This window comes from Mauremys reevesii, linkage group 5 (genome assembly GCF_016161935.1).
Source record: "Mauremys reevesii isolate NIE-2019 linkage group 5, ASM1616193v1, whole genome shotgun sequence".
Classification (NCBI taxonomy): Eukaryota; Metazoa; Chordata; order Testudines; family Geoemydidae; genus Mauremys; species Mauremys reevesii.
The window spans coordinates 128,100,118-128,127,792 of record NC_052627.1 but is presented as its reverse complement, the minus strand read 5'-3'; the positions used below and the strand labels follow the sequence as shown (position 1 = coordinate 128,127,792).

At 40.9% G+C, this 27,675-nt stretch overlaps 1 long non-coding RNA gene across 2 annotated transcripts in view; it reads right to left on the bottom strand.

The window, feature by feature from the left end:
- The window catches only part of LOC120406838, a 127,187-nt gene that overhangs the window by 86,740 nt on the left and 12,772 nt on the right, over nucleotides 1-27,675 (bottom strand). Inside the window, exon 1 of one of the 2 annotated variants that reach the window (XR_005599622.1) lies at nucleotides 19,827-19,907. The exons of the other annotated variant lie outside the window; for it this stretch is intronic. This is a non-coding gene — a long non-coding RNA (uncharacterized LOC120406838). Of the gene's footprint in view, nucleotides 1-19,826; nucleotides 19,908-27,675 lie in introns of those variants that run through there. 2 annotated transcript variants of the gene reach the window in all.

The following is a 27,675-nucleotide window of genomic DNA, read 5'->3' as shown; positions in this document are numbered from 1 at the left end:
CCTTACTACTGTGTCCTCCTCCCCAATAATCCCTGCACATCTTTTCTCACTGAAACTAATGGTCTCTTCTCATTCTGTCAGGAAATCTGTTTAAATTACATTTATAAAGTACCCTATAACTTTGCAGAGCTATTACAGCTGATTAATAACAACAATGAATAACCTAAGAGTAATGTAAATCCAGAAGAGATAACTCTCAGGCAAACTGTGAAACAGCCTCATAACCCCATGCCTTTAAAGAGGAATACTTCCCACCCCTCTTATTTTTGTACAGTCAGGTATTCATTCTTTTGGCAAAGAAGTGACAACAGCTGTGATCACTTCTAAGGTGGGATGTGAGGCCACGGCTTCAGCAGTAGCACAGAAGAGGAATCTCCTCTGTAATCAGTGGCAATTTCAGTGCCATGCCAGCTGTCCATCTTAATCCATCATTTACCTTGCACCTATTGCCTAGGGTAGTGATCTAACCCATGTGTGATTGGGCAAATATCATCCTAGCAGATGGCCATGTGCATACTAACCAGGAAGGTTTGTACATGCATTAAATAATGTTATTAAGGGCAGAATTTCCATCTGGCAGTATAAGACCAGCTGTTTGGTTTCAGTTTATCAGTCCACACCTAAAAGGAGATGCTACAGCTAATTTAATTATGCTAGAGATTATGTGTCAAAATTAAAAATTGCTGTCCATAGACAGGGAAGGAGCATTTAGAACCATGAAACCAATGGAATGATGTGTAGTGGATGGATAAAGATATTATAATAGTCTCTCTAACCCATACTGATCCTCCATAGAAAGCCCCACTCACCAAAATTACAAGGTCTCACATCTGTCACAAGGAACATCTATTCTAACCTCCTGCATAACGCAGGCTGTAGAACCTCACCCATCAAGCACAACTACATGTGGTGCAACTCAAATATATCTTTTAGGAAAACTACCCAATTTGACTGAAAGACCCTTAATGATGGAGACTTTGCTATATCACCTAGTAAACTGCTGTTATTAATTACTATTAACTATTCTAAAGAAACCACTTAAGAATGTGTGTCTTATTTCCAGTTTGAGTTTTTCTGACCTTACTTTCCAGTCATTGGATCATGTTAAGAGTTGTCTAGTATCAGATATCTTCTCCCCGCACCGAAGTTTATACTGGACCCAAAACTGTGGTATATGAGCAAAAGGAAGATGAGAATTATTAAAAATTATAAATGTTGGCTAATTATATTGAGGAATAAACCAAAGCTTCTTTGGACACCTGAATTATTATAGTACATGTTTAGTACATATGAAATAGTTGTTCTGTTGTCTAAAAATGGTGCCTGAAATTCCAAGCTGCCTGGAAAGTGTATAAATGCTGGGATGACAAAGTACTGGCTAAATCCTATTTCATAGAATCTCAGGGTTGGAAGGGACCTCAGGAGGTCATCTAGTCCAACCCCTAATAATATTCACCTCGGGGGAGAGGGGGAATTACAGAGTGCAATCAGCATGTGGTGCTGAAAGGAAGAATTCTACTACAGTGAAACAGAGGGTAATTCTACTCTTACTGGCTATAAGCACCAACTCCAGGGCTCAAGCACCCCTGGAAAAAATAGGGGGTGCTCAGCACCCACCAGGCAGAGTCGTTCCACCCCCAATGATGCCCATCAGCTGTTTGGCATGTGGGAAACACTCGGGGGAGAGGAAGGAGGGAGGGGTAGGTGGGAGAGGGGCTTTGGGAGAAGGGGCGAAGTGGAGGCAGGAAGAGTAAAGATGGCCTCAGGGGTGGGGGTGGGGCTTTGGGGCAGATCATGGGTGGAGCACCCACCAGGAAAATACAAGTCAGCACCAGTGCTTACTGCAGACAGAGAACAGAAGGGGTCAGGTAGATGCCCATGCTGATTTTTTTAAGCACATGTCCAAAGGTAAGGCCTATGGTCAAAGTGAACATTGTGAAAGAAACAGCATACTGCCATCAAGGAAAAGAATGCTCCACTTCAGCCAAGAGTCTGGCACAGGCTGCCATGCCATTGGTTCCTACTGTGCCACCCTCCATAAGATTTGTGATTATTACATCCTCACAGTTTATGGACATGGTAAATAACATGCTACAAGTAAATGTATTTGGCCACTAGATTTATTGGGCACTGTACAGAGTTCCAGAAAGGGTGTGGTCCTGGTAAACAAGGGAGACAAAGGTGGAACTAGAGCTGTGTAGAAACCTGTTTGTGTCTGTAGTTGTAGCTACTTTCTTTAATAAACACCCACTGTTTAAGAGGACTGTGATCATAGACTTGTTGATTCCAATCCTCCCACTCCCTCTGCTCACCATAAAATCCCTCTGTAGACTGAATGTCCATAGACAAATAGCAGCGCCAGAGCGTATGTGTGTGCAAACAAGTGAAGAATTCTCTTGAGCAGCATCTCTATGACCAGCCCTCCCATGCACCCACAGAGATTCCACTCTAGTCAACTAATGTTAACTACAAGCACCATGAAACTTTTATTAAAGTCAACTTCATCCTTTCTCTTAACTTTAATTGGAGTTGGAAAAGGCCCTATATGAATATTTCTGTGTTTATTTCATCTGCAGACTGCAATAAAATTCCTGTTTTTAAATATGCAAAAATTATGATTTAATATTTTAGGGGTGTTCAAATTCAAAGCAAATACCAAATTCACATTCACAAAGCAAAAAACCTACAGAAGTAATTCTGAAGTATTCTCCTGCTGAAAGTTATATGCAGCAAGGTTCTATAATCCAGTAAACTGTATGATTTTGTACGCTAGTTGTCAATCCTGTCATGCACTGCTGACATCCATCTTCTTAGACCTCCTTACTTATTACTGCTGGTCAGCCCAACTGAAATTTAAATACAAGCAGAAACATTTCTACAGGGAGAAGGGCGGGGGGGAGGTGGACTTAATTAGGAAACTTTTTAATCTTTAATATAAATTTGAATTAAAGCTCTAATTTCCTTCCACTATTTACACATGAGCGTCTTATTGCCTGTATTCTAAAGATATCAGACAGAAGGAATGAAAATGATGGGATAAAGCAGCATCTAGAGGTTCTTTGGTTGCCTTTAGTAGGGAGAATAGAAATACATATTATAAACCAAGGGCCACATTTTCACAGGAAATCACCTCCCATTTAGTCACCTAAATACAGGACAGACTTTCAAAGAGGCTCAGTACTCTCTAGTCTGCACTTTTCACCATGACACTCATCACCAGATTTTTAAAAAAGGATCACATCAGTGTGCTAAATTCCATTGAAAATCTAGCCATTTCTTTTGGGAGCTGAGCTCCAGTCTGGCCCTAGTTGTGGATGATGTGTGTTTGAAAACTGTACCACAAGCAGAACATTTTGACCAGGTTGTAACACTGTTAGGTATTTCCTGAATTTTGAGTTCACGATTAAATGATCTGCATTCCCATTTGCCGACACAGAGAAAGATGTAAGCCAGATTCACTGGCTATTGATTTAAAAAAAAAAAAGCCAAAGAAAAAAAAAAACCACTCCACTTTTCCTTGACACATCCCCAACAAATGAACACATGTATGTGTAAGTCACTGGTGAGTATGTGTCACAGGTCCCTCTCTGTTCCTGATCCAAAAAGGCTATGAGTACAGCTGGCCGGAAAACATTTCTGTTCTGTAGGAAATGCCACCATTTCAAAATGTATTTTCATTCTAAATTGGAACAACTCCCCTGCAATTTCAAAGTTTCTCATGGAAGGAAAATTCTAAGACATGTGATGTTGATGAGTCTTTTTTACTGTATTGTTTTGATTCTTTTAGTTGCAACTTGTATATTACATTAAAATATTATATAGAATATATAAATATCAGAAACATTAAAATGGTATTATAACATAAAAGTCAAAATAAAACCTGACATAATCAAAACAAAATATGAAAGTCAAAATGATTTGTTTAGATTTTCTCTGTCAAATGTCATCACAATCCACGTACCCACAAAACAATTTGGTTTAGATAAGTTTTTTCTCTGAAAAATGCAGTTTTTCAGTCAATTTTTTTCTCAACCACCTCTAGATAGGAGTCTGCTACAGCTGCAGCTAGAGAGCTAGAGATCAGCAACCTTTGGCACACGGCCTCAGGGAAAGCCCATGGCAGGCCAGGACGGTTTGTTTACCTGCAGTGTCCACAGGTTTGGCCGATCACAGCTCCCACTGGCCGTGGTTCGCCGTTGCCAGCCAATGGGGGCTGCAAGAAGCAGCGGTCAGCACATCCCTTGGCCTGTCCCACTTCCCACAGCCCCTATTGGCCTGGAACAGTGAACCGCGGCCAGTGGGAGCTATGATTGGCCAAACCTGCGGATGCTGAAGCTAAACAAACCGTCCCGGCCCACCAGCAGATTTCCCTGATGGGCTGCATGCCAAAGGTTGCAGATCCCTGCTGTAGCTCATGACTTTTTAGCTCTGGGAGTCCCTGGTTCAATCCCCATGTGTGGGCCAAGAAGGAAGCTGTCACATATCCAAAGAGATCAAGTGATTCCTTCTGCAGAGAATAAGCGTTCTCATGCCAATGCCCTTATTCACATGAATCAAGCTTATCCCCTAGTATTTGTGCTCTCCCCATCCCCCCAAAAAAGTTTTGTGACTGTTCATAAAAAGTGACCCAAAAAGGAATACAAATATGTTCGGATCAAATCACAAGTCAAATGTAGCAAATATTTTAACATTATTGGAAGTCACTGGATGGTGTCATTCCAAATGGCATTAGAAATTCCATTGATCTGAACTGTAACATATAGGAGTTAAAGCATGAATAAAAAAATGCTTAATGTCAGCTGTGATGCAGTTGTTTTTAGAGGATGACCATAACACCACTGAAGTCTCTTCTCTCTGGCTGGCACTAAAAGAATTGTTAGGTTACTTGCTGCCTATACAGTGTACCACACAAGCAAACAAAACCACTGCATTGTGCCAAAACATTGCGGATAAATTTGCAAATGTCTGTTCCCACTAGTCAGCCAGCTCTAGCTAAGAGACTGCTTTCCAACTTCTACAATAGATCTCGTAAAGGGAGGGAATCTATCTTTTGTAATTCACTCACTGTGTCTGTTCATGTTGACAAAGAAAACTGAATCTTTGTTCTCCTCCCACAACAAAGCCCTTCAAGATCCCTGTAACAAATGGCTGCAGTCCAAGCTAATGGGAGTGAGTGTCTAGTGGAGAGCATTGCGCTGATCCTTTCAGCAGTGACTGCAGCAGAACAGATTGTTATGGATGGGGTTTGGATGTACATCAGGTGGAACAGCTTTACTTGCACAGCAAGAAAGCCTCGGGCCTCACTCAAACAGCAGGACTTCACTCTATCACATATTGCTGAGAATCTTAAACCCCAGCCTCTGCTATCTCAGTAGCTATTCCATATTCACATAAGTGAAGAAGAAAATGGGAAGGATGAGCTAAACACTGCTTGAAAAATCCATGGAGAAAATGCCTCTTTATTCTCTCCTTTCTGCTTCCTTTGCTTGGTCTAGTTTTCCACTTTCTCCCGGCCATTTCTGTGGCCCACACCCTGCCGAGCACCATGAGAAATACCTTACTCTGCATGTAGTCCTCGTGATGCCAGTTTACTATCACGAGTGGCAGATTTGGGCAGAAGTGTGGGAGCAACTCTGAGCATGTGCATCTCTTACAACCTGATTTGAACCCACCATCAGGAAGTGAATGTAGAGGCTCAAGTGCCAACAATTCGACGGCAGATGCAGAACTGAGGGCATAGGGAAGCTTAGGAAGGCTGCCTTTCTGAAAATTAAAACATAAGAACGGCGGTACTGGGTCAGACCAATGGTCCATCTAGCCCAGTATCCTGTCTACTGACAGTGGCCAATGCCAGGTATCCCAGAGGGAGTGAACCTAACAGGTAATGATCAAGTGATCTCTCTCCTGCCATCCATCCCCACTCTCTAACAAACAGAGGCTAGGGACACCATTCCTTACCCATCCTGGCTAATAGCCATTCATGGACTTAACCTCCATGAATTTATCCAGTTCTCTTCTAAACGCTGTTATAGTCCTAGCCTTCACAGCCTCCTCAGGCAAGGAGTTCCACAAGTTGACTGTGCGCTGTGTGAAGAACTTTCTTGTATGTGTTTTAAACCTGCTGTCCATTAATTTCATTTGGTGGCCCCTAGTTCTTGTATTATGGGAATAAGTAGATAAGGAAACGTTATTTACTTTCTCCACATCACTCATGATTTTATATCCCTCTATCATATCCCCCCTTAGTCTCCTCTTTTCCAAGCTGAAAAGTCCTAGGCTCTTTAATCTCTCCTCATATGAGACCAGTTCCAAACCCCTAATCATTTTAGTTGCCCTTCTCTGAACCTTTTCTAGTGCCAGTAGATCTTTTTTGAGATGAGGAGACCACATCTGCATGCAGTATTGAAGATGTGGGCGTACCAATCTACTCCTTATTTTCCATGAGGGCTCATAAAAGAGGTCAGTACTTAAGGACTTATGTAAAATGCAAGCCAGCATCTCTGGCACATGTCAGGATATTAATTTACTGTATATACACTTTTTTTTTTTGGCTTGAAACTCTGATCTGGAAAGTAACATGTCTGCATTCACTTACAAATACATCAATAGGGGATTAATTTTGTCAGCTTTCTTCCTGAATACTCTGCTCTCATTTAATTGGAATTTGATTGATATAAAAAGCAGCTTTGACTTAGCTGTCTACTGATATGTTTTATTAAAATTTTGTGATCTGGAAAGCAACATGTTGGTATTTACTGATTATCATATCAATAAGAGCCTAATTTTGTTGGCTTTTCTAATAAATAATCTAACAAACACACACAAAAAACCCACCCCAGTTTTAATTTAGCTCCTTATTGATTTATATTTTGTATTATTACTCTTTGCTATGAAGAATAATATGTTTGCATTCACTTGCCACCTTATTAGTGGGGCTCAATTTTAATCCTGCAGCTTTTTTCTTACTGAATAACCAGGTTAATGTAACTGGAATTTGATTAATAAAGAGAAGCTTTAGTTTAGGTGCTCAGATATTGCAGAGATGAAAACCATATAAATACCTAGGATAGAGAGATTAGCATATCACATACAGCTTATTTGTTATATTCCAAAATGAAATTCATCATCAGCCTGTCTGAAATGGGCGTCCATCACCATGGCATCTGAACATATCCAGGACAATAAAATAATAAATATAAATCTTTCCCCCGGCTGCTGGGAAAGAGGAATAAAGAGCTTCTTTGGTTTGTTTGATAATACATAAATAGGCTTGAAAGGATTAGATTTTTATTGGTGTGTGTCGGTAGATGTTAATTTTGCACACACATATCCCGACAAAAAAAAATACTTCCATGGATAATGGTAGAAATTTACAGCTAGGCAGCGTAAGAAAAATGCTGCTTGAGAACTTATTAGAGCTTGATTTCAGCATATTTACTTAGTAGATTTTGAGATTCAAAAAGTTAAAGCTTTATAACTATTAAAACACAAACTGTCAGAATCACATGTTGAAATATACAATCATTTAATAATTGTTTTCACCCCTCTCTTGCCTGACCCGCCCATAATTTCACGCATCTGTGAAAATTTAAAAAGATAAAATAAAAAAGAAATGCTTAAAAATAAACATCTATATTATCCATCAGAATTGTAAACAAAAATTGAATTCTGCCAAGCCTAAACATCAACCATGGGGGTCCTGGAATGTGTCAGGACTATGAAAGCTAAAGCAAAGAGATAGGTTTCTATTACATAGAAACCTATTATTTAAGATGCTTTGAGCACAACTAATATGGAATTTTTTGACAAAATGTTTTTTCAACAAAAAATGCCAGTTCATCAAAACCAAAACTATTTGCGGGAAAGGATTGGTTTTGATGAATCTATCAAATGTTAAAAGTTTCAACACATCCTGTTTTGACATTTTCACATTGAAAACTTTTGGGGGGTTTCGTTTAAAATGACTATTTCAAAATATAACCTAATTTATACTAGAAAGTAGTAAAAAAGAAAAGAAAAAGGTCAACCAAAACCAAAAGTTTTGAAATTATCAAAACAAAATGCTTTAATTAACCTCAAAGCAAAATTTGTTTTGGTTTGCTTGTTCACAGAAATTTCTGGGATTTCGACTTTTGTCCTGATTTAGAAAGAAAGCGCTTTTTCAAAATCTCAAAAATTCTCATGGGATGGGAAAATAATTTCCTGCTCAACCCTAGTTTTGAGGACTTTTTTGGCATAAGGAAGGATGGTCCTCCTGTGAAGGCCTTCAATTAAAGATCTGAGTCAAATTCCTGGCTCTGCCAAGCATTTCCTGCATGATCTTGGGCAAATCATTTAATCTCTTTCTGACTCACTTTCCCCATCTGTAAAATGAGAATATTGATACTTCCTTTTTGTCTCTCTACTTGGATAGGGTTTTTTTCTACTTTGATGATAATCTTTTTGGGACAGCGACTGTCTCATACTGTGTCTGTATAATGCCTACGATAATGGATCCCAATCTTAGTTTGGTCCTCAGGATGTTTTAATACTGTAGCAGGGACACCATTTCCTGAATGCTCCCTCATGGCCAGGTGTGTCCTTGTAGTGCCCTGCCCCTGTATTCCCCTAAGTCAGGTCTTAAACAAAACTTCATAGAGTTTTGCCCAATCATAAACCTTCTTAGGAGTCCGGGGCTCCAAATCCTCCTCATAAATCAGCAAACCAGTTTTTCTAATCACTTGGCTCTTTGCCTGTTTGCTTTAATTAAAGGAATGCCAGCACGCTCTCCAGTGATTAATACACTTGAGGTTCCTCCTGAGGAACCAATGGGATATCATCCTTGTGATAAGCATCTGACATTTTATAACATGAGTAAGCTCCATTATTAGACAGAGTGACTGAAGGAAAGACTTTGTTACTAAAGCAGGGTGTCACGTAAGGAGAAAGTCACTCAAGGTGCGTCACTCAGTGTCGTGAGCCACTTCTCTAGGTGGAATCCTGGGGACTGCACAAACCTGACACCTAGATCTGCACGTCTGATGGACTCAGTTCAAGGCCTGTGCATCCATCTTTGAGGGCTTAAGCCCTGTTTCTCTCTTCAAACAGGAAAAAAGGAACTAAGGAATTGCTCACAGTTGGTCCAGCTCTATTTATTATCATTGTTCTATGTCTTGCTTTGTTTTCAGCAGCCTCCACAAAGTGCTAAGAGCTGCAGAAATGCAAGGACTGATGCTATCCCTGCTCTAAAGAAGTCATAGGGTATATCTACACTGCAAAACTAGGTGTGTTCGGAACGCAGGTTGAAATAGCAGTGATGATATGGCAGCTCAGTTTTGATTTTGGGCTAGCAGCTCAAATTCCATTCTGCAGGATGGCCTAGGGTTGAACTCAAGCAATTAACCCAATTTAAAAGCCACATTGCTGTGTCTTCACTGCAATTTTAACCTGAGTTAACTAACCAGAGTTAAGAACACGCCTTTTATTTACAGTACTGACATCCCCATGTTGTAAAAGACGGACAAACAAGGTATGGGGAAAGGGTGGAAGGAAACAACTAAAGTGGTCACAGCGGTGACTGATCATTTCTTGATAACACAACTGCTGTCACCAATACTAAAGTGCTTTGGAATGTTTCTCATGTTCAAAGTGCTTTAGTAAACATCTTTAATGAAAGGGATCTTACGCTTGCATTCTTCTCCTTACTTCCTGTGTTAATTGTGTGGTATATTAGACTGCGCAGAAACCCTACCACTTGGGGGCACTTAAGACTAGACTGAAGGAAGAAGTCGTGGGAGATAACCTTGAAGTGGTTGTTGAAATAGATATCCTGTCTACTTGCTGTTCTATTTCCTGCAAAGCTGTAGAGTCCTTTTTCCATTTGTATCCCACTTCTGGGAAACTTCTCTCATAACAAGCTTGCAAAATCAACAGCAAACTGTGCTTCTTTTAGGGTGACAGCATGCTCCCTTGTCTGGCACACTCTCAATTGCTTTCAGCGGTGCACCAAAGCAAGGAAGGAGTCAGTGGCACTAGTCACACTCAGCTTAATTAATCGGATTAACTCAGCCAGGCTTCAGGGGCAAGGTTAGATGGACATATGCTAGAGAAAAAATGGTGAGCACCTGATCTGAAAGGTTAGGAAGCTTAGATTAGCCTTGTTTATAGGCTTTGGAATCTCTGGCACACCAGTTATTCTGATTAACTCTTTGCCTCCCCTCTGCTCAAGCAAAAGACTTCAGAAGGGAAATGAAACGTCAGGCCTAGCCTTTGTTTGCCTATTCTTATAGCCTAATGCCTACTGCAGAGGTGTGCTCTCACACATCTTTCAAAGATGAAATTCGGCCCCTCTTTCTCCCATTGTGTGTTTGCCAGCAAGACTGGCACCTTGTGGGAAAATGAATACTGCTACATTACTAGAACTATAGGACCACTGTATATATCTTCTTGTTTTCTTTATTGTTGGCACTATACTAGAGATGGACCTAAACAAAAAACATGGATGCTAACATAACTGATCTGTAGAATAGTAGTATAATCATCAAGCCATTCTATGATGGTTTCGTTCAGAGTAGGCTTCGTTGAGACCTAGTAGAGTGATGTTAAGCAGCACAAGTTGCTCTTGATTAGCCTAGGACATTAATGCTCAACTATTTTCTTATTGTGATCCCAAGTTACTACAAAAGAAAATTTGGAGACCTTCCCATCCATATAGCCATAAAGAAAGGAAGATGGTTGGAACTCTCTAGATCTGCTTATGACCTTCAGGTGGAGAATCCGTCGTCTGGGAGGTAAAGAACAAGGGAGACGCTTCAGGGTTCTCTCCATGTTTAGCATCTTCTGTAAAGACTTTCCTTCATAATCATTCTGACCAAGACCCATGTCTCTTGTGAGACCCTCTCCCCCCCCCCATAAGAGCCAGATTTTTGTGGCTCAGGTCCATTGCTCTAAGGCCTTGCTTTGTAGTCACGCACACATACGCCCGTTCACAGCTGCAGCCCATGAAGAAATGTGCACCTCTAACCTGAGATGCAGCAAGCACATTCAACACAGTCTCACGGGGTAGGTAAGAATGAAGGAAGGTGAGGAAGGAAAAAAATACCCAGATGATCAGAAATACCTGAAAGTATAATAAAATAAAAAAGTAAGTGTAGACATTTCATTTGGGATTCCACTTTAAGAAATTTCCATTAATAGTGGAATCTTCAATAGGATGATGAAGTTGTCTCTCATCTGAGCACCAGACCCAGGTTCTTTTTATCCACATTTCACTAGAATCAGTTTTTCCTTCTAAAATGCTCATTTAACTGTCAATTCGTTTGTGATTGTTTGTTTTTGATTGAGCTATCTGCATAAAAATAAGCCCACTCTAGGATTATGTAAAGAAATAGGTAAATCAGGAGGTAAGCAACAAGAAATGAGAAGACTGGTCTTGTGCTTCAGGCACTGGGAAATCAGATCTTGGGAAATCTCCTGCGTGACCTTAATCAAATCACTTTGTGTGTGTGTGTGTGTCTCAATTCTCCATCTGTAAAACTGAGATTATACTTCCTTTCCTCCCACTCCCTTTGTCTATTTCAGGGATCGGCAACCTTTGACACGTGGCCTGTCAGGGTAAGCCCCTGGTGGGACGGGCCAGTTTACCTGCAGTGTCCACAGGTTTGGCTGATCGGGGTTCCAACTGGCCGTGGTTCGCCATTGCAGGCCAATGGGGGCTGTGGGAAGTGGCGCAGGCCGGGCTAGCTCTTCCTGCAGCCCCCATTGGCCTGGAACAGCGAACTGTGGCCAGTGGGAGCCGCAATCGGCTGAACCTGCAGACCCTGCAAGTAAATAAACCATCCCAGACTGCTAGGGGCTTACCCTGACAAGTTGCGTTCCAAAGGTTGCTGATCCCTGGTCTATTTGATCTGTAAGGTTTTTGGGAAAGGGAGTGTGTCTTAGTAGCAACTGGGGCCTCTAGGCACCACTGCAATTCAATTAATAAATAGTAATACTAAAAAAAAAGTTGTTGCACTGAATTTTTCTCCCTTTGAAGGATGCAAGGATTTATTGCTCACAACAGTATTAGCACCTGCATGGCATTTGGGAGTCAGTGTGTGCCCAGCTTTGTTCTGAGAGCACCAAGATGTGTCTTTCTGAAATAGAAATCCACGCTGGTGGAGGGGAATCTCCCCTGCAGATTTGAGAAGGGAGTATTCTGATCCCACAGATAGGAGGGAATAGGTCTCCAAAGCAACTGAATTACTTTACATAGTAGGGGTTCTCTGTCAGACTTCTTTGGACTATCTATAGGTAGTATGGTGTAGGAAACAGCAGAACTATGAGAAAGCTGAAGAAGATAGATACCAGAAGGTACTCTGAAGCTTCGTCTCATAGCCCCATAAACTAGCAAAAAATGACCTCCTTTATTGGGGTTATAAAGCACCTTCCTGGACCTTTTGCCACATGTGGATTCTGAACAGTTGTGCACCAATGAAATGAGCTACATAACAGGAAACAGATGGATTCTAGAAAGAGGACAATATCAATCATTGGTCATCTGTAATGAAGGGTTTGGAAGACTAGATTTGAAAAAAGAGTTACTCATGCAAACATGGCATTTCTAAATCATGTCAGTGTTCATTAATGACTTCATTCCCATAGCTGAAGCAGCAGACAAGAGCAGGGACAGAGCCCACTAAAGAACGGCACATTGGAAGTCAAAAGCATGATTGATAAAAAGGGTGAAAATGAAGACAGTATTTAAAGAATGCACAGCCCAGAAAACAGTGATTGTAAGTGGACATGACTGGGAGTCTAGAGCCAAATGCATTTCTTAGATCCAGCTGGTGATGACAGAGAGTGAGCATATGGAGCAAGTGAAGGGAAAATGCTGGTGGGATGAAGAACATTTGGGAAGCTAAATCGTATCATGAAAAGTAATTTATCACATTTTCAATCACTGTGTCCTTCCTGCAATGACTTATGGATGGGAACTGTGAAAACTTCCTAAAACAGAGTAAAGCAGAATAAAGGCTGCCAGGGACTCAAGAGGAGAGCAGAAAGGTATTTACTATGGCCACCTAGGACTTTATGGTTGTCACTATGCTGCACCCCATGGACATTCAGAACTTAATCTTCCTCCTTCAAATGCATAAGCTATCAGCACATAAGCTAAAGGAGAATCTCCAGTAGTGGTAGAGGGCCCATGACACAGTTGAGCAGTTCTGACAGCATCCAGAAGAGGGCAGTGGCATGCATTCACACACAAATGGCTCTTACAAAAAAAGTGAAAGCAGCAAGAAAATGTAGATGAAATGCAACAGCTGCAGCAAGGAGAGCATGTTATAGGAACAAAAAAACCCACAAAAGCAGAAAATGTTCTGCAAGTAGGTGGGGCCGAATCCAAAAACACAGAAAAGTGTCAGGCAGGAATGGGGTTCGATTGTACCCTGGACTAGGAGCATCATAGAGCCAGATCACTCCGGCTGGAGCACAGGAAGGGATTCCAACTCAGCGTGGCATGGTCATTCTCTGAGCTGCTGGTGCAAAAGTGTTACAAAATCGGTATGACCCTTTAGGATAGTGCAGCCTGCTCTCCTGGTCAGAGCTGTAAGTCAATACAGAGTTGGGAGCAGGCCCATGAACTTGCTTCCTTTATTACCGACTTGGGGTGCCTATAGTATGCAGTACCTATGGGCTCCCAAATGTGGGGACTGCAATTGTGGCTGATCCTTATGCAGGTGATGCAATATGGTTGTTTGTACCGCCTAAACTCTGTGCACCCACATAAAAGCCAGCTGCCATGTAGCCACGATTGACTTTGCTAGCAGAGGGGAAAGGAGAGGAGAAAAAACACAAAGCAAAGTTTCCACATGTGAGTGATTAAGTCAAGCAGCTACATACCTGGCTTCATTTTGATGTGGGTGGAGCACTCACTGTTTCCATCAGCCTCAATGAGATCTCTGGGTGCTCAGAACCTTTTAGAATCAGGCCACTTGTTTTAGATGCTAAAATGTGGACCAGGTTTCAGCTGGTCTAAAATGCTGTCAAACTCAGGCATAAATAAAGACAGAAGAAGCAACATATTTCAGAGTAAGTCTTCTGTTATGAAAAATCCACCACATGAAGAGGCATGGAAAATTTACTCCTTTGCTATTGTACAGGAACAATCATGTTTAGATGGAAGAACACAAGCCCTCAATCTGTTTGTGCCATTTCTGACTATTAGAATTTTTTTTCATAGATTCCTAGATTCCAAGGGGAGAAGGAACAATTGTGATAATCTAGTCTGACCTCCTTTATAACATAGGCCATAGATTTTCCCCATAATAATTCATAGAGCATTTATTTAAAAAAAATCCAATTTTGATTTACAAATTGTCAGGGATGGATAACCCATCACAACCCTTGGTAAATTATTACAATGGTTAATTACTCTCAATGTAAAAAAATACAGTCTGAATTTATTTAGCTTCAACTTTCAGCCATTGTATTATGCTATACCCTTGTCTGCTAGATTGAAGACACCATTATTAAGTATTTGTTCCCCATCTAGGAATTTATAGACTAATCTAATCACCCTCTAACCTTCTCTTTGTTAAACTGGATTGATTTCTTTGAGTCTATCACTATAAGGCAAATTTTCTAATCCTTTAATCATCCTCATGGCTCTTCTCTGAACCCTCTCCAATTTATCAACCTCCTTCTAGATTTTTTGGCACTAGCACTGGACATGGTATTCCAGTACTGGCCACACCTGTGCCAAAGAGAGAGATAAAGTAACCTTTCTACTGCTATTTCAGATTCTCTTGTTTATGCATCCAAGGATCACATTAGCTCTTTTGGCCACAGCATCACACTGGGAGCCCATTTCAGTTCATTATGCACTATGGCCTCCATTTCATTTTTGGAATCACTGCCTCCGAGGATAGAGCCCCCCCCCATCCTGAAAGTATGACCTACATTCTCTGTTCTAGTATCAGCAACAGCATAAAATGTTTTAGGTAAACTAGAGATATACAATACTGTCCTCTACTGAATGGAATTAGAATTGTGAACTATGTGTCAAGGGTCATAAACCAATCAGCTAACAGAAAGATTTTCATTTAGCTCAACTGGGAGGGATATGAGGTATGGAGCTACAGGATCCATAAATGGCAGATTAAATTTAATGCTGATAAATGCAAAGTAATGGATATTGGAAAACATAATCCGAACTATACATATACAATGATGGGGTCTAAATTAGCTGCTACCACTCAAGAAGAGATCTTGGAGTCATTGTGGATAGTTCTCTGAAATCATCCACCCAGTGTGCAGCGGCAGTCAAAAAAGCAAACAGAATGTTGGGAATCATCAAGAAAGAGATAGATAAGACGACAAAAAATATCATCTCGCCAATATATAAATTCATGGTACACCAACATCTTGAATATGGCGGGCAGAGGTGGTCGCCCCATCTCAAAAAAGATATTGGAATTGGAAAAGGTTCAGAAAAGGGCAACAAAAATGATTACGGGTATAGAACGGCTTCCATATGAGGAGAGATTAATAAGACTGGGACTTTTCAGCTTGGAAAAGAGGCGGATAGGATAGAGGTCTACAAAATCATGAGTGGTATAGAGAAAGTAAATAAGGAAGTGTTATTTACTCCTTCTCATAAAACAAGAACAAGCGGCCACCAAATGAAATTAATAGGTAGCAGGTTTAAAACAAACACAAGAAAGTATTTTTTCATGCAACGCACTGTCAACCTCTGGAACTCCTTGCCAGAGGGTGTTGTGAAGGCCAATACTATAACAGGGTTCAAAATGGTGCTAGTTAGATTCATGGAAGATAGGTCCATCAATGGCTATTAGCCAGGATGGGCAGGAATGATGTCCCTAGCCACTGTTTGCCAGAAGCTGGGATTGGATGACAGGACATGGATGACTTGATGATACCTGTCTGTTATCCTGTGCCCTTTGGGGCACCTGCCATTGGCCACTGTCAGAGGACAGGTTACTGGGCTTGATGGACCTTTGGTCTGACCCAGTGTGGCCATTCTTATGTTCTTATCCATGTTCTGTTGCTGAGAAGTTTTTAATGGCCATGATATGTAGCACTGTGATAACCATGAGGAGTTAAGTAGCCCTCTATTTTTTATGTCCTTTTCTTTTTTAAGCCAGCTGATGCTTGTGTATCATATGATATCTTACAAGTTAAGGATCAACAAAAATACATTAAGTACTAAAATCATGTTAGCATTCCATTGTTATCCAAATGATAATTTGGATAATGAAAAATTAAAAGACTTAATGATCTAAATTGAACAGAAAACAGGCATAAATGCAGAGTTAACCCATTCAGGAGCCAGCTAATTCTTCGTGCTACATTTACCCTCCACACAAGTTCTAATTCTAAGAGGAGCACTAACATCCCCAGATCAAAGGGCTGGAAAAAATAAATAAAAGAGGGAGGTGATGCTCATATTGGAATTTCATAATGAAGAGAAAATATATATCCATATGGCATGGGAATGCCCAGAGTCCAATAACTCTTGGAAGGAAATCATAACTGCACTAAAGGGTGTCATTAACAATGATGTTCCCTTAACTGTAGAGCTATGTATTTCAGTTTGCACAACTTATATAGACATTTACAGATCTATTGGGAATCTACTGGATTCAGGTTTAATGACAGTGCCTAGACATACAGTAGTTTGGTTTTAAAAAGGCAAAGATTTCTCTCTGGTGTTCTCCCATTCCTTAGAGGTGTACAGCTGTTGAATATGTTAAAAAAAAAAAAGCATTTCACACCAATGCTTTCATATATAGAAACTGATCACTAAAGGTAAACTCCCTCCACGCCAAAAATAAATAAATAGAAGCCAATAAAAGAGAGGGTGTAGGGGGGGAAAACAGGACTCAAGGTATTCATTACAAATACAAGTATATTAACCACAGCAAATTGTTAGCAGCTAGCATAAAATCAATTTCTTCTTGTTAAGAGAGAAGAATCCATAAAATGATGGTGAAAGGCTTTCATGTAACTTAAAACATTTATTGGTTAAGATAACCTCAACAGTTTTTTTTATAGGGAGGAGGGGTGTTTCTATCACTTTCTAGTATCCGGCAGTATAATCTTGTTTGTCATATACTGTGCAGAGTGGTTACAGACATTGCCATAGTAACACAGGCAGTGTATCTTGAAGTTACATAATTTTGTTCCCCCTTCTATTGGGTAAAGTTTCAGTGAGTCTAAAATTAAAAAGGAAACCAACACAAAAGGCATTTCCAAAGAGCACCATGACCTGGGAAAACAGATAGAGAAAATAATTGCTGGCTCCAATTCCAAAAAGCTGGGGCAAATCTCAAAATATTATACTGCCGAGTGCTCATTTTACTTCCACAGCTATTGTTTGCTTAATGGATTTGGAGCATGTCACCTATAATTGAAGAGATTTGACATATTCAGAGGTAGAAATAGAGAATGGCCATTTACATAATTTGCTTTTACTAGCTAAGGGCATTCACACACCATGGGGAGAAATGTGATATAAAGACCTATACAGACGTCTACAGGTCAAATCCAGCTTGTTTCACGCACATAAGCAGTTCCATTGCACCTTGTCAATCTGCTTGCATAAATAAGGTTAAAAAAACCCTGGCCTTAAATCCATGTCATGTACTGGAAACTATTTAATCCTACCCTGAAGGAAATGCATATGCTGTTTTCCTTTAGCCACTGTTGCCTAATCCTTATGAAATACAGAAAATTCTCTTCCCTTCTTGAGACTTGCATGCTTCCAGGTGGATTATAATGCGGTGATTTTTTTTGCACCAGATTTATTAGAAGGTAGAATTTAAAGCCATTCCTTTTAGTGGTTCCCATTTTCTGGTTTTAGATTTACAAATAGCAAGATATCTTTCCAGAAGCAATAATATTGATCTAGATAATGAAGCATTAATACAAGCTTTTGATTTCTTGATTTGATTTTTTCATACCAGCCATATAGGAAAGCCACAAAACAAAACTTACCAAGATATTCAAGTCTACACTTTGAGTCAGTGCTCCAGAGAGGAAAGCACTGTGCAACTGGGATTCAAAAACCCAGAGACACCCCCTTATTCCTTGGAGAGAAATCATTCTTCAAACCTGAAGGCTGAACTTTACAATCTTACATTTTTCACTAGTCACCTGAAAGTTATTAGGGGCTGTTGAAGGCCTAAGGTCAATACTGCCAAGCAGAGATAACCAGACGGTTTTATAGCAAAAGTAGCTAGCACCTTTTACTTACTTGGCTTACCACATCTCATGATAAAAATCTTGCACTCCTAAATCACAGGCTCTATTCCATCACCCATGGTTCACAAACATATAGCAAGTCAATGGTTCTGAGAGATAATAGTCACACTCCTCTTTCAAAAAAAGAACAGGAGTAAATGTGGCACCTTAGAGACTAACAAATTTATTTGAGCATAAGCTTTCGTGGGCTACAGCCCACTTCATCGGATACATGCAGTGGAAAATACAGTAGGAAGATATATATGCACAGAGAACATGAAACAATGGGTGTTACTATACACACTCTAACAAGAATGATCAGTTAAGGTGAGCTATTACCAGCAGGTGATAGCTCACCTTAACTGATCACTCTCGTTAGAGTGTGTATGGTAAGACCCATTGTTTCATGTTCTCTTTGTGTATCTATCTATCTTCCACTGCATGCATCCGATGAAGTGGGCTGTAGCTCACGAAAGCTTATGCTCAAATACATTTGTTAGTCTCTAAGGTGTCACAAGTACTCCTGTTCTTTTTTCTTTGTACTGTACCTAGCGCACATAGACCCATGTCCATGACTGGGGCTACTGCAATACAAATAATAAACAAGAAAATAAAAATATTCCCAATCTACTTATACACTGAACTTCCCTTTCACCAGCACATTGCTTCATAATGCAAGTTATATAAATATTACATGAACTCAGAAACCTTCCTAATAATAAAGTACGTAACAGGCATAAATATGTTCTACAAACAGCACACAAATGCATAGCACAGCAACTATCACCATAGAATTAAGATGGGGGGGGGCAGTGAAAGTTGTTTGTGGTTATAGTGAATCATCAGTTACGATACTTTTAAAGTCAAATTATATATAGAGATATCTATATTCTCTCTCTCTCTCGATTGATTATATATATATGTAATTGATATATATATATCAATTCTGCCAGCAAAAGCAATAAATCCTATTAAAGGAAAATTAGCTAAAACTTTTGTGGTACAAGTGTAGGGCAAATGACTGACAAGAGATTAGAGAAGTTTGACTACTTGCATGAGTAAAGATCATTCACCCCAATAAGTGGTGCAAGAGACTGTCCTATCGACATACCCACAGGATAGCTGGTATGGGGGTAGCAGCTAGCCAGTATAGAGCATTCTACACAGCAGGAGGGGAAGGAGATGCTTGATGATGTTTAATAACAACACCGAACACACAGGACCTCTCTTTGTATAGTCTCATCTGAAAAATCCAAATTCAGTAAAAGTATTTATTGTAGTCATCTCAAAGGTGAAAGCAGGAATTTGAACCCAAGCATGTGTAATCCACTGGTGAGTGTTACAGTTTGCCAGGTGTGCCAATCATAGAAGATTAGGGTTGGAAGGGACCTCAGAAGATCATCTAGCCCAACCCCCTGGCTCAACACAGGACCCATCCCCAGACCCCTAAATGGCTCCCTCAAGGATTGAGCTCACAACCCTAAGTTTAGCAGGCCAATGCTCAAACCACTGAGCTATACCTCCCACCATGCAGAAGCTATTTGTTTCAGTCCCTTCCTACTAAAAACTTTGGTTCTGCAGCTCAAGCTATAGGTACTTACGCTTTTAGCTCTGGAGATCTCTGGTTCAATCCCCAGTGAGTTGGCCAAGAGAGGGGTTATCACACATGGTTCCAGGAAATCTAAGTGTTTCAAATATCAGATTAAACCTTCCATTTGAAGACACAGGGCTTGTTGCTTGGTTACAAAAAGGCCCTTTCCACACAGTTTTAGCAACATAAAGGGACCTCCCACTCCAAAAGCAGCCTAAAGGGTCCTTTATAGTATTGCCCACTCTCATGAGTCTTTCAATATTTGGCATTTTGCTTAAAGCCCCAGCCCCTGGAATCAGGTGCTTACCTGAGAATCCCCGCTTTCATTTTCAAAAAAGTAAGTTTCTAGGCAGGGGCGGCTCCAGGCCCCAGCACGGCAGGCAGGACTCCAGTGGACCTCCCACAGGTGTGCCTGCAGAGGGACCACTGGTCCCGCGGCTTCAGTGGAGCCGCGGGACCAGCGGACCCTCCGCAGGCACGCCTGCGGGAGGTCCACTGGAACCGCGGGACCGGCGACCGGCAGAGTGCCCCCCGCAGCATGACGCCGTGCTTGGGGCGGCGAAATGTCTAGAGCCGCCCCTGTTTCTAGCCCTTCTGTTTGCAGAGAAAAGCTGGAAGACGTGAACACTGAACACTCCAACACCAGAAGGCTGATAAAATTAACATTTAATATTTTTAAATCACACAATTTTTAAACCAATTTCATGATTTTGTAAGAACTGGCTCTTGAATTTTGAATGCTTGGAGTTGGCAATACTGACTTGATGTCAGTGAAAATCAAAGCCAAATTCTGAGAAAATCCCTTCCAAGATAAATGTGCATTATGTTACAAATCTAAGTATTTATTTACTCACTAAAAATGTATTAAAACACAGATTCATTTCAAGCCTTTATTGCTAATGACAGGTAACATATTTCTTACATGTGTTTACAAAATAAACAGCTGCATTCACATTTGTTAAGTACATTACTGGATTCAAATCCTTCATGAATAAATCTAATAGAAACGTGAGCTGGGATAAATAAAAGTGCTGTCTCACTGAATGGCATATAAAATACATGCATTACTTTGCTACCTGCATAACAATTAGTCTGGATTCATTATTTAGTTCCCTTGCAAGCTGACCTTCCAAGACATGTACAGACAGATAACAATTGTCTGATGATTGATTGGACTAGAACAACATTTCTCAACTTGTGCATGGCTATATCATAAAAAGCAAAGTGCAATTAAGTCAGATGGAGTGCAGATTTGTTACCTTAATAAGGCAATATGCTGCACATACCACAGCTAATATAATAGTATAATAGCATAAAACAGAGAGATCTATTGCCAAAAGTTAGTGAAGCTATTTTATTACTTTTATCCCTTGGTTAACTTTTTCTTTTCAATGATCCATAAGCAGGAAAACGCTTGCTATTTTAAAATACAAGGACATTTTTAATAGGGCTGGCTGGAATACAAGAACTGTGTTTCACTAAACATCTCAAGGTTTTAACATTCCTTTCTGTTTCAATGCAGAACAGAACGAAGATCTTTCAAAATTATTCTTCAGTGTCATCCATTGGCTCCTTAAGCTACTGGCTAACTATTTAAAAATACTGTGATATGTGCAGTTTTACGGCCTGTTCTTTTGAAGCTAGCTCTGAGGACAGAAACCACGAGGAGTCCTTGTGGTCCACAAGGACTCCTCATTGTTTTTGCTGCTACAGATTAACATGGCTACAATTCTGATGACAGATGCATTCATCTTCTCTTCCTTGTAATGGAAGGTATGCAAGGAGTCAGGAGTTGTGGGTTCTGTTCCTGCTTCAATCATCCAATGGCTGTGTAAGCCTGGGAAATCCATGTGTACTTTACTATTTTGTGCCTTTTGTCTGGGGGAAGGGATGGCTCAGTGGTTTGAGCATTGGCTTGCTAAATCCAGGGTTGTGAGCTCAATCCTTGAGGGGGCCGCTTGGGGAACTGGGGCAAAAATTAATACTTGGTCACTGCTAGTGAATGCAGAGGACTTGACTCAATGACCCCTTCTAACTATGAGATAGGTGTATATCTCCATCTAGTTAATTGTCTGCTTACATTTTAAGCTTTTCAGGACAGGGACTGTCTCACAATGTATTTACAGAGCCTGATTAAAAATGGACCCACTAGGTGTTATTGTTATACAAATAATAGTTAAGGTGTGCTGGCTTTGATCAACAGAAGGAGAACCTAAGATCAGGGCTGCTTATATTTTTAATACAAAATACCCTTTATTTCTGGAAGTGTATTCTCAGCTAACCCAAAGGGGATTATTACAACTAGACACTAGAGCTGCGCAAATAACTGACTTTTCAGTTCACTGTACTCAGCTTTGTTGTAGCCATGTTGGTCCCAGGATATTAGAGAGATAAGGTGGGTGAGGAAATATCTTTTATTGGGCCAACTTCTGTCGGTGAGAGAGACCAGCTTTAAAGCTTACACAGAGCTCTTCTTCAGGTTTTCAGTTCACTGCAAGTTGAGGAAAATAATCAGTTTGGGTTGAAATGTATCTGAAAGTAGCAAAAATACTCAGTGATCTGGAAAAAACACATCTGATTTGAGTCAAAGGAAAAAAATGTAGTTTGACCTGAAATATTTTGTTTGGGGTCTGGCAGAGGCTGAAGGTGGTAGAAGTTTCACAGTAAATGACAGTGAATAGTCATGGGGTGACACCAGTAGAGTGAATTGAGTGTACAGGTTACTTCCCTCTACAGGGAATAGCAGCACCATAACAGGTACTGGGAACAGACATTTTAAATCTGGTATATTAAGAGCAGTGGTGTATCAAAAGTATGGTGGTCTGGCAGCAATAAAGAAGAAAAATAAAATGGTAAAATGTTGCCATGAGTATCAACTGGTAAGACTGGGTGACACACTGTTTCTCTTTCTAGAAACTGCTGAGCTTCAGTTCATCTGCAAATTTGACACCATCAGCTCAGGATTAAACAAAAACTGTGAATGGCTTGCCAACTACAAAAGCAGTTTCTCCTCCCTTGGTGTTCACACCTCACCTGATAGAAGAGGGCCTCATCCTCCCTGATTGAACTAACCTCGTTATCTCCAGACTGATTCTTGCCTGCATATATATACCTGCCCCTGGAAATTTCCACTACATGCATCCGACAAAGTGGGTATTCACCCATGAAAGCTCATGCTCCAATACGTCTGTTAGTCTATAAGGTGCCACAGGACTCTTTGCTGTGTCTAGTCTGGTGACTACGGTACACACTTAGGTTGTGGGAGCACCAAGTTCAAGTCTCTGCTCTCATGACTGTTTAATTATTTATCCAGAGTGGAACAGCTTCAACAGAAGAGATTGAAAGAGTCCCACACTGGAATACCCCATAGTCCAGTGGCTAGAATGCTCTCTTGCAAGGGGGGAGACCCAACTGCAAATCCCATCTCCATATTAGGCAGAGGGGGATTTGAACCTGGGTCTATCACATCCTGGGTGAGTGCTCCAAGCTCAGGCCTGGAAATTATCACCAATTTATGAATAGATGTGGGTTGGCCAAAGCATCATTTCTCACCAAATAAACCATTTCTCAAAATTCTCTGTGCTCTACAAGCCACAGCACTAGATATTCACTATAGCTTATGGAAAAGTTCACCCCTTTTCCCACCCCACTAACAGCAACATACGGTGAGCAAGCAATAATAACCTGGAAAAAGAGGGCGGACCTTTTCAAATACCTGTACAAAGAAGTGGCAAAATAACAAAAGCAACATGAGCAGCAATCCATTTAGACTAGCACAAGTGAGGTTAAGCATGGCTAACAAACTCTCAAAAGGCTGATTTGCTACAGAAAGAAACCCCAACCGCTCATGCTCTATACTGAGAAACAAAAGTGCCCGACATGCCACAATCTTGGGGTTTTTACACAGACAAAATGCGGGAGGAAAAATCCAAATGGCACCATCCTATTATACAGCTGAGTACAATATAAAGTCAATTGATTCATTTCTGCAGCATATATTGTTCCATCTGCAGAGCAGTAAATTCAGTATTTCAAAGATAATGCAACTAGCCATAATTACTATGATGATTATTATTATATGAGCAAGGCCTGAAACTGCTCTCTGCTGACAGCTAGTGATGAGCTGGAGTGAAAAGGATCAGGCCCCAACTGTATTTTCAAGGATATACCTACTCTGCCTATGTAACCAACAGACAGAGCTGTGCTGCCCAAATGATCCATTTTGGCTGGTGCTGGGTTACAGGTTACTAGAGTGCCATTGAGAAGCAAAGGAAGGAAAGTCACTGAAATATTGTTTCTGATGGATTGTATTTACTCAGGAACAATCTATCCTAAATTCTCCATTACTGAGGGACAATCTACTTTCATTGCTATGTCTGCTTTCCACAAGCTACACTTAATATAACTTTTTATGAGTGATGTAGCTGAATATTTGGATGCTAATATTTAAACTGTATTGTTAAATGAATTAATCTTAATTTGGGATGTTGCAGATTATGTGTTATAGGTCTTATATGACTTTTTAAACCACATTTCATACTTTTGGATAATTTAAGCATTATATCCAGATGTACAGAAGCTCTTTCTTTAACCTGTGTATTAGATAATTTTAATATTAACTTTAATCAACATTTTAAAATTTGAATGCAGGGATAATGAAATGTTGTTATCCTTATTGTGTGAGTAAAGAGCCGCAGAACTGTACTTAGCCTGTCCTGATTGAGGGGGTGACCCTAACTGAATTGAACTAACTAAGCTTGGGGTTTGGATGCCAGATCCCAGTGGAGAGTGAGAGGGGGTGGGGACAGGTATTCTTGCCTGCAGGTGTGGGCTCTGCCTAAGATTCCTAAGTGCCATTTGACTGCCCCTCTGAACTGTTTCAAGATAGAGGTAATTAGATTCCATCCAGTGTCTTGTTTTGTTAAGTGATCACTACAGCTGAAAACTCTAATAATCAGGTCTAAGTGCTGCTTAGATCTGCTGTAGGACAGCATTTGTGTGTTTCTGCTCAGCCTGCATTAGAAGTGAGGGTCCCCCACTGAGAGCTGATATCACTGAGAGCTGTGTGGACAGGGCCAGCTCCAGGGGTTTTGCCACCCCAAGCAGCAAAAAAAAAGTTGCGATCGCGATCTGCGGCAATTCAGCGGGAGGTCCTTTGCTCCAAGCAGGAGTGACAGACCGTCCGCTGAATTGCTGCCGAATACCTGAACGTGCTGCCCCGCTCCGGAGTAGCCGCCCCAAGCACCTGCTTGCTAAGCTGGTGCCTGGAGCCGGCCCTGTGTGTGGAACTTCAAGAGGCCGACTTGCAGAGGTGACAAATAGAGAGGCAGGTGGCAGCAGAAGGTGATAGCACAACAAATGACAGCAGTGGAGTGAACAACAGTGCAGTGGTGGCAGCAGGCAGTGACACAGTGAACAGCGGCAACTGTGAGCAGCCGCCAAGTCACTGCTCTGCCTGTCCACCCCTGGGAGGGAAATGAACTGAGGTAAATGTATGTCTGAACTCTGGGTCTTCACGGCTCAAGGACAGCAGCTGTGAATGGAGATGGAGTGTGGCAGAGGGAGAGGGGAGTGGCATGTTAAAGGGACATTTCTTTGTTGGACTTTCACACCAGAAGATGAGAAATGGAGGCAAATGACACTGCCCAATGTTCTCTGGAGGTTGGGGAGTTTTGCTCATGGCCCGATGTGTTCAAATCATGGTTGCAGTGATTCCCCAAATTAATACCAGGTTCCTTCCCCTTTTATTAAAAGTTGTATCTGCTGTACACAGACTCAGTGCTTGCAAGTGGGAAAGTACTGCCTCTTACAGGTGCCCAAGGGTGGTATTTAATTTCTCCAGATTACTGGGTGGGGGATTGGCCCAGTTCTGTATTGTATTGTTAAGAGGGACCCCTGGATATTGAACCCAGCCCTTGTTGCTGCGGACTCCACTTGGCTTTGCAAGTGGACAAGATGACAATTCTTACCCATGGTACTCCCAGGCTAAAGACAGACATACTAAAAAGCAGACGGGGGAGGAGTATGACATACATGCAGTTATACTAACAACATTATTGCATAAAACAATGAAAGCTTTAAAAAGTCCATTAGAAATCTATGACTGGCTGCAGCCTCTCCAGTCACAAGCAGATTGTTAGGAATCCCATTACAGTATGACCACTTCTAGCAAGATTAGCAAATCTATATCATTTCAGAGTTTGCTGTCAGTGCAACCGATAGCATTTAATTGTAAATATATATGCAAAGCAGTGTGGGCTAGAGATTTGATCACAACTCCAGGACCAAGCAAATCATTAGTACTTATTCCTGCCACTGACTCATTGTTCATGGTCTGCCTCACTATCCCCAAGACTTCCAGTTAATCTGGAGTTTACTCCATGGACGAATTTATCCAATTATTTCTTCTCCATCCCTACAACTAAAATACTTCTCTGTGATATGGTCACCTTTCATCCAGGCTAATACAACCTCCTTCTCTCTGGATTCCCCTAGTCACACGTTACTCATCTACATTCTCTCCTAAATTCCCAAAGTATCTCATCTTCCTCACCCACCTCAATGACCATGTCATGCCCACTTTGAATCTTTCCACTGTCTCTTCTGTTGCAGGTTAAACTCCTCCTCTTCCTCAGCCCAGTTTTGCACTATCTTGCTCATACCCACATCTTGTCTTGTCTTTCTCTACTCCACCACCTTGCTCCCATTGTTTTGCCAACATGTCATGCATGGCTGCATGCTTCATGACCTCCTCCCTCACTTCCATGCCGCCTCTTCACTTGGGGTATGCTCCCTATCCTGGTGAAGCAAACACCCACTCTTTCAAATGTCTCCTCCAGCTATATGCATGCTCTTTATTTAACTAGGAAGCCTCATGCCCTGAGGAAGCTGTAACTTGCTTAAAATTCAGCTCCCTGCCTACTCAGCAACACAAGTCACCAAGATGGCATCACCTCAATGGGTTGCTGTGGGCACTGGCCCCCCACTGAAAACAAATGCCAGTTCAAGGTCATTAACCTGATAAAGCCTTACATGAAACACGTCTAACTTGAGAAAACTCTGTCCCTCTCTCTGACCATGATATTCCACCACAGCTGAGTTCCACTGGGACAGTGTTGCTGTTGACCAACAGAGTGGGTTTCAAGACTGTGGGAGATCGAAGCCGGATCAAGAATACAGAAATCCAAGCTACAAGTATGAGCAGCCATCAAGCTCACTATATTAAGAGTCAAATGTAAAGCCGGCCTGTTCTATCAGGCAAGTTCCCTCATTCTCTCAGATTTGTTTACCTAGAAACCTTAATCATCTAAGTCTGCTTCTTGGGGCAGGGAAGGCAGAGAGAGAGAGAGAGTGTGTGCATATCAACAGTGTTTAAGTAATGGGTAGAGCTGGTTGGAAAACTGATTTTCTGTTTTGCAAAAAAGTATGAGAGTTCATAAATAAATGTAGTCCTGAATACAGAAAAAGCCACATTTTTTGAGATTTTCACCAACAAAATGCAGAAAAAAATTGTTTTGGGCCAACTGAAATGTTTTGATAAATTCCACACTTGTCATTTCAGTTTGAACCCTTTTCAATTTTTAATATAAAACGAAGCAAACTTTGTAATGAAAAATCATTTCAAAATGAGAAAAAAATCAAAACTTTTCATCTTAAAAATGACAAAATGAGACATTCTGACAATTTCAAAATGCTCCCCTCCCCAATATTTTTAAATGAAATTTCATCAAAATTTGTGAAAAAAAATTGGTTTAATTTAATTTTTTTGGACCAGCTCCGATAATGGTATGTGCTCAGATACTATGGTGGTGAGGGCATATACATGTCTGCATGGATGGATAGAGTCTGTGATAGTCTGC